Below are 9,027 nucleotides of genomic sequence, written 5' to 3' on the forward strand. Positions count from 1 at the left end.
GGAAGCAAAAGAGTAAAGCATTTTCCCTTCCACTGCTCTTCTGCTTCTGTTTGCTGCCTCTGACACTGCTTTTTAGTTGAAAATGACAAAAATAAAATATTGAGAAACTATCACAGTCTTCCTTTCACAGAAATTGTGGAAGACTTTACCTTTCAAAAACAGCCCAAAAGCAGTGCCTGTCAAAATGAGACTTAACTGGTCTTTTACACTTTCTATTCACCTGCCAAATGTAACTAATACAGGTTTTTTCCACAACCTTCTTTGAAGGCAGCATGTTTGCCAAAGGGACTTTGGAGATGGCAATAAGGACTTCACTGAATGAGGTGTTTATCCTGCAGCTTTACTGAGGCTTCTTCCATCTTCATTGCAGGGGGAAAAACACATTCTTTCCCCCTAGGGCTTTTTCTATCTTCCAGCTTTATTGAAAAACAAGGTGGCATCAAGGTATAGCACCATTGAGAAAAATACACAGCCATTTTCCGTTGCTACCTAACACCATGGGAAATAATACTGCACATTTATCACTCCAAAAATACAGGCGGTGCCAAAATATATACATACACGTTTCAAGAGATGTTATCTATGTATTACTTTTCAAAGTTGAATTGAATTACAGTAGCAATGTACAGTATAGCATTCACTCAAAAGATGGCGTTAATCAAATGAATGCTAGCATCACCATGTGAGAGTTTTTAATACAGTTTTTCCTTTCTTAAAGTGTGCATACATTTTTTGGCACCCTCCGTAGATGTGAAAATGGCTGGAAAACGGGAATGGCCCTGGAGAATAACAGTTTGGTGAAACTGATCCACAAATTTCTATGACCAGGATAACATGAGCACACAATAAATGTCTCATGTAGGGAAGACTAAGTCTATACTTGTGAACCTATCAGAAGATGAGTACTTTCCACTGAAGTACCAATGTTTTTATGTTATATTTTATAGCTGAGGTCAAAACATTAGCTTAATTGACAGGAGATGGATAAAGCCTCATTCCCTGTGTACTTACAACCAGAACTCATGAAGGGAAATTCAACACCTCATGAATTCCTTGCAGTTTGATGCGACTGAACACACCACCACTATGGCCATGTTTTGCCACTAGGGGCCTTTTCAGATGCAAGTGCAAATATCCAGGAGAAAGAACTAAATGCCTTATGATGATTTCAATTCTGTTTACAGGGCCACTATGTGAGAATAGTATTAGAAGACTACTGCTTGCCCCCCTGGCATTTATGCTGTAGGGTCCTACAGTGTTCTCGCCTGCCTTACATGCTGTTAACATCTATCTACAACCTCTGGGAGCTGCCTAGAGTTTTAAGGCACAGAATCAATTGTAGAGGATACCCAGCTCTGTCTTGCAATTGAACTGAATCAGGAGGAGCTGTGCCAATTCTGGACCAAAATCTGGAAGCAATAATAGAGTGAATAAAGGCCTATATGCAGAAGTGAATGTCCAAAAAGCAGAGGATCTGTGAATCAGTGGCTCTCCAATCCAGGAATGACAGATGCAGCTGATGCTGGATGGAATCATAGCATCCTGCATTAACTGCCTCCTGAAGCAGTGGGTGTGTAGTTTGGGGGTATTTTGTGATTGGCACAGAGGCTCCTCCATAGCCAGGTTCAATTGGTTTGCCACAATATACATGGGGATACCCTTGAAGGTAGTCCAGAAGCTGCAGCTGGTGCAGAAAGCTGTGTCTTGGCTGTTGACGGGGACAACATGAAGAGATCTTATGACCCCACTCCTGAATGCACTGTGCTGACTGCCAAGCCCAATTCAAGATCCTTTCTTTTGGCATAGAGAGCCCTAAAAGTCTTTGGAACCAGGCATGTGAAGGAACACTTCTCGCTTCACCAGCTGGCCTATGTCGTATGATCAGGACCAGATGTCTTGCTTGTTCTCCTGCCAATAACAGAGGCTAGGCAGGTGGTGGCATGAGACAGCAACAGCATCCTGTAACTCCTTCCCAGGTAATATTAGGATTACGCCCACAGTTCAATTAGTCAAGGAAAATGAAAGACTTTTTATTGTTTAGGCCCTCGTACTCCAATGTAAAGTTGGACAGTTCTAGTGAGACTTATCATTGCATTTTAGTGCATGTTGAATTTAAGGATGGAAATATTGTGTTTACATTAGGTGGTGGTGGTTTTGGTTCAGTGTTAGCTATCCTGTTTTCCAGAACTGGAGGAACGGTGGGGTAAAAACATATTGAATGACCGAGTAATTTTAGTTAACCATCTAGTATTTTTGAACTACACCCAATAATACAGAAGCAAGTAGATAAGCACACCTTGTACACTGCTGCTTTTTCTTTTGTTTCTTCCATTCTTCCACTTTACCTCGATCTTTGTTTGTATAGGATCCAAAAAAGAACTGGTTAAATGGCAATGTAAGTTTGGGTTGATTGAGTCTTGCTCTGCGTACAGCAAAGTCATCTTTCTCTAGGTCAGGAATTCTGTCATCCCTTTCATCTTCAGAGCCAGAATCCTTCCGTTGATAGCACAACATAAAGGGGTTTTCTTTGCGGAGGATGATATCCGGAGTTAGCTCATTCATTTCACACATGTGCTTTTGACTGATACATGGCAAAGTTAAATGGGAAATCCAGATGTTGAAATGGAGAAAGACAACATAATTCTCCATATTTTTTTAAAAAAGGAAACAAAATATGGGTGCACATGCTGTTAGCTTAGACGAAGCAGTCATGATTTAAGATCCCATGCTGCAAAACTTGGAAGTCCATGCATATATGGCAATCGTTGTTATATCTTTATTTATAAATGCAATTATGAGTGGAGCAAACCAGGACACAATGTGAATGACTCATTTCACCATTTCAAAGAGGTGCTGTTATTCTCAAACAATTCAGTTTTCTTGTTACTAATATCCAACTCCCCCAAAATAAAAACATTCTGTTCATGTGTTTCACACTGAGTGACTCTCTAGCTTCTGTTCTCACTTATACCACCTGTAATAGTTCATCATGAATTTCTTTATCTTTTCCATCTTTACAATCAAAGCAACTTTTTTGAAAAAGTCAGGTCACACCACAACCATCACAATCTTTAGATTATGGTACCCTTGAAGACTATCATAGTACATGACCAAAATCATTGATATTTCTCAACTGATGATGGAAAACCTAAAAAGGAGAGACTTTTATGTTCATTTTAAAGATGTGCATTGTACACCTGCAGATATTTTCTTCCTGTCCTGAAGCACAGTTTATCTGTGGAACCTCTCTTATAAAAAGGTCAAAAAAAGGTCCACTTTAGAATATGCTCACTCAAGCTTTTCAACAACCACAAACAATAGCAGTACCAGAGGCCATTTTCTACTAGAAGATCAGACATTATATGTTCTCCTAGTTTATGTATCAGTGGGTCCCAGGAATTTGAGTATTGCAATACTGCACAATTACTACTGACAAGAAAAAGTCCAGCAACACACCCCCGTGACACCAACATACACACACAATGCACTTTTTTCCTCCCAACTATGATGCTTTGGCTTCAGTTTGAAAATGTGCAGCAGATGTGCAGCAGAAAGTTATTCAAGAACCATTTCTAACACAATTGTTTTTTTTAACTGCCATGAAGTTTTTTGTAAACAGACACAGGGAAACCAGATGTGATAGCTGCAGTACTCCAAAAGGAACAGAGGGGTTTTATATCAAAGGCAATTCCAAATTGCACAGCAATAAAGTTTTAGTCTTGAATTAAATAGATTGTGCCATTTTTAATTCACATTTGCTCCCCTTAGGGATAGGAGTACAGCTGTGAAGTTGGTAATAAAGTTCTTTTTATATGGAATCCACAGGGTTGGGATCTTCAAGGTCATCTAGTCCAGTTCCTCATAAAGAAAGATCTGCAGTACAAGATGCAACTACAGCATCTCTGACAGATGGTCATTTTGCCTCTGCTTAAATACCTTCGGGGCAAAGGCTAGCCCACCACATCCTGAGACAGTGTGTTCTACCACTGAACAGCTCATACTGTTAGAAGTTCCTCCTGCAACTCAAATCTGTATTTTCCACCTATTAATTCTAGCCTTGTCCTCAGGAGCAACAGAGGACAAAATGCTCCATCTACTGCATCATAGCCCTTTAGATATTCGAAGACTAATATCATGTCCTCCTAAGAAGTTTATATAGAAGAATGTGAAGATCTTTATTATTAATTAAAGGAGTTCCTCAGGCCGGCTTTGCAAGGTACAGTGTTCAGGCTGAAGATGGGAGTCAGGGAGGAAATGTGAGTACTTTGCACTTCTTCTGTAGGTATGCAAGGTTTTTCCTTCATTCCCACTGGCCATGATTGCGACATTTCAATGGAATTATATAAAAAGGAAAATCGGTGTGCTTTGATTACAGCACAATGTAAGATCAAAATGGAAAACTTCAACAACAGGAAAGAAAACAGAAAACCAATGAATTTGATTTTTAAAGTCTCTCTTTCCCTCTCTCAGCTGCCATTTCTAAATTATTCTCTCCTGCAAAAAATAATGAATTCTCTATCTCATTCTTTCAAAATTAAAACAAGTACATGAAAGGATCCAATGTGATCCATGTACTAGCAATGCACTATTATCAATGGCTCTTGGAAGCAAGTGCTTTTGACACCGGGAAAGCACGTCAAGAACCCTTGCACACAGACACTGTTGGATCCTTCCCGAAGCTCTAAAACAAGCCTGTTGCTAAGATACAATCACACCAGCACAACTGGCTCTTGCAGCGTTTGCTCTTCAGTAGGTCTTCCCCACCACCTACCACTATTTGAAAAACTGCACCTGGCACCCAGAAAAAAAAGCCAGAGGACAGTGAAGAATGAAATAATGACTGTTGCAAATACTGAACATCTTGCTGTACCTAAGGCAGTAAAAGAGGTCCTTGGGAGAGAACGGGATGGGGTTTGCATATAAAATGATGTCAGAACCTTCCTCACCAACACCAGCCCTACACTGCTGCCCTTGGCTAAACAACAGCTATGCCCGCATGTGTCTCCAACTTTGAAGGAGAGATCTGAAGCTGGAAGATTGGAGCTATGCCTAATGGCCAGAGGCTGTTAACCTCTTCTGAACACATGTGCTAAACCTATCATGCCCAACGTAACTCTGTTGGCCAAGGAACAGTGAACTTTGATCCAAATGAGAACTCATTTTATCCTTCTGAATTTTACACCACATGACAGGTTATCTGAAAATAAGCAGGAAGGGAGAGACTGCATCATTATTTTTATTAGTGTTTGGTTCCAAGATTCACACTTAAGCCTCACAGATTCTGTTGTTAAAATACTTTGTTGCCTTGGTTATTGCATATATTAGTTCTAATGTGTCTTCCAGATAGAGAAATGTACGCTATTGCCTGTAATATAAGCTAAGAGTGGAATGCCTTCAGAAAAACTAGCCACATTGGTCTCATACGTGACAAACAAGCAGTGCCTGAGAAACTGAGGGGAACCTCCACTGCTTTTTGCACTTTCCAAGCAAAATAGGGACTTGCATATGGAGACTTGTCTACTTCGAAAATTCCACACACAACAGAAATTCCCACGTACTTAACATAAGTAGAATTTGACCCCTTGTCTGTCAGATTTTGCAAAATCTTATTACTCCAGCATTGCCTGATGGTTTCCAAGAAGGCAGTTTCATGCCTTCCACACCACAATTTTTTTATAATGCCTAAAACTATCCAAGAGTAGGTGCCAATGATGTTCTGCCACCTATTGAGCAAAAGACAATCTGGTTCATGAAAACATGTCACACTTACATGGTTCTTGCAGAGAAAAGAAATAAATTCAGAAATATCGTGTTTCCACCTCCACAAAAGAAAATGTGTAAGTCAGTCGGCAACTCTGTTATGGTACTCATGAAATCAATCCACTCAAGTTTCCAGGATTTGTCCAAGTCAGCCAGCATTCTACCACTGGAACCAGCTCTGAGGTGCGAACCATCTTTCCTCAGGCTAAGGTCTAGTGCCTGGTGTGCGTGAAATGGGGGAAGCAAATGTGTGAATCCAAAGATGCATTATTAACAAGTAAGCCATCCAATGTATGTGGTTCCATTTATGTTCTTTTTGGTACAGCTACATTTGTATCCAGTTTAAAATGTATCATCAGATTGCACACAAAGATTACACTACTTAACTACACCACTAATAAAATGTCTCTAATGGACATCCCATTTCAAACCAGATTTAAATTGTTTATAAAGCCAGTGTGGTGTAGTGGTTAAGAGCTGGGACTGGGACTCAGACGACCTGGGTTCTAGTCCCTGCTCAGCCATGGGACTCAGACTCTCAGCCCAACCTACCTCACAGGGTTGTTGTTGTGGGGACAAGATGGAGGAGGAGAATGATGTAAGCTGCCTTGAGCCCTTTGTAGGAAAAAGGCAGGATATAAATTGATAAATAAATAAATAAATAAATGGTTTCACTGGTTCTGTAAGAACTGCTGTATACCATACGATCATATATGGCCACACCTATTAGAGAGTTTGGAATAGTCTGGAGTTTAGAATAACCCAGCTTTTTTTTTTTTTTTAACGTACAACATAAACACCAGAAACCAGAAAGCAGAAAGGGATACCATTTCATCCAAACCCTCCCCAAGCCAAAATCTTCCATGTACCAACATGTCTGTGTGCAAGTACATGCCCGTGCACATCTTCTAACAGCTTAGACCATATCATTTCCCCACAGAGTTTCTACCAAATCAATTGAAGAATGCCTAGTAATAGAAGCCCCTTGCCCAACCATCAGAGCTGATTCCTGCTGCAGAGGGGGACAGCTGCAGTGGCTGTGGAAGGTGGAACTGTCCTGCCACCTTTTCAGGGGCAGTCAGGTATACTGGATTTCATAAGACCTAAAACAGAAAATATGTGATAACCAGGATTCCTAGCCTTCATAAGACCAAGGGAATAGACATCTCCTAATGGCTAGGACATTCATCATGAGATCTTTCAACCATCAAGAAATCTTTTGACCATCATAAGATCCTGGGGCCAGACAAGAGTCAGAAAGGCTGATATAAAGCCTTGCTCCATGTTGCCCAGGCTTTTGGTCAGGATTGACAACAAGGTACCCCATCAGATATCAAGCAGCTGCTGAAGAATGGACCTGCTCTTAGAATGACCATTCAGGCCAGGCACAAAGCTTCAAGATAGTGAGAAGGTTCCAGTTTGAGCATGCCACCCAAGGGCAGCACCTCAGAAAGAGTCAAAGGGAGGAGCACACACCTTATCCCACCCTATCTCCACTGGTATCACAGTTGATCATGTATTAATTCTAAATACCCAACTGAGTTGCGGGTATATACATGCCCCATCTTTCCATGGCAAGCATGTACTTGTTTATAGTAAATTGTTGAACATGGTCTCAATGCTCTGACTGGTAAAAGTAATGAACTGCATGCTTTTACAATTCCTGCTTTTAATTAGACTTCCTCTATGCAATTGTTTACCTTACATCCATTTAACGCATACACATATGTTGACCACTCATTCCCACAAAAACTGATTATTTGGAAGCTGTTACATCATCACAATAATTAGAACAATTGTTTTCCACTCAAGTATACTGCTGTTTATTCCCCACTTGCAACAAATGCTTTTAACACTATGTGGAGCAAATGGTGTGGATATTTATTAGCCTAATTTTTGTGTGTTACAGGAAGTCGCACCACAAGCACACCACAAAGCACAGCGAAGGAGCATGACGCATGCGCACGCAAAGTCCCACGGCATGACGCTAACCTGCTGCCATAGCGTTGTGCTGCCGGCATGATCTTAATACCAGCCTGCTCAAGCCTTCTTAGCTTCCGGAGCTCCTCTGGGTCTCTTTCAGTATTCCTGAGTCTTGCTGCTTTGTTTGCAGCATGTGCAGGAGACTGATGGAAAGGGTCTCTTTGGCTTGTGTCTGCCTGAACAGGTTTCACAGAGGGGGCTGCAAGGGAAGCTCTGCAGCCCAAGAGCACTTCTTCGGATTGTACCAGTAACTCGTTTTGTTCTTCTTCTATAGTTTCAGGGTGACTTTGGCTATTAAGTCATATAGGGCAGATGGTTACACAGTATGCTCCTGTTTCCTTAGCTGTTGCTATTTGGGATTATGCAGGCCAGATAAGTCTGTCCCACATCAAGAGATACTTTTTTATTATTATCCTTGTTAAATGTAAGTATTCAAGAAAGAGAAATGTTCCATTACACAGACATACTGCAAGACATTGCACTCACATTTTATGAACATGCACACATATGAGGTAGGTTCTAGACTAAAACAGTTGAACTGAATTCCCATTCAGACCAAAGATTTTGCTTGGAACTAAGCTCAACTAATTCAGTCTTGATCCAACCAGTTCTTAGAATGAAAAAGGAAAACTTTTTAATATTAAGGTGTTTATTAAAAAAAAATAAAAACAAAAAGAGGTGGGAGGGACAATCCACTTTAACGACCATACATGACTCCAGTCTGGTTTAAACAGTCTGCAAGTCTCAGCACAGTATGCTCCTGTGGATGCGGACACACAGATGCTCTTCCCTCATTGCCCTGCATGCATTTCCAGTCCCATGAGGAAGGCTGGGGAGATATGCTTATGCCTCCCCGTTATGTTGCCACAGCCCTTAAATGGCTGGAGCTGAACGTCTCTTACAAGGAACCTGCTGTACTTGTGTAGACACTCCAAGTGATTTAGAGCATTTTAACCCACACCTGATGCAGTGGGATCCCCCACTGTAATAATTCAGCCCCAGTGACTGGAGAGATAAAGGGGCAGGTGTGTGACAGAGAAGGCAGGCCTATAAATGCGTTCTCCATCCACAAAGCAATTTGAATTGCATAAGGATAAGCGAATAGGTCAATGGAGGAAATAAATTCTGACCTGGGAAGACCATGCCACCAAGCCCCGCTTCCCAGGGAAAGTGAGTTGTTGTGGCTCATGGGAATCAATGCCAGGAAGTACATGTCAGTGTGGATGACACCTGTCTGTGTGGATGAGCCAGATCAAATGCTTCTTCACCTGAGATCCATCTTGC

The sequence above is a fragment of the Varanus komodoensis genome, unplaced genomic scaffold (genome assembly GCF_004798865.1).
Source record: "Varanus komodoensis strain SLA01 unplaced genomic scaffold, ASM479886v1 scaffold384, whole genome shotgun sequence".
Classification (NCBI taxonomy): Eukaryota; Metazoa; Chordata; class Lepidosauria; order Squamata; family Varanidae; genus Varanus; species Varanus komodoensis.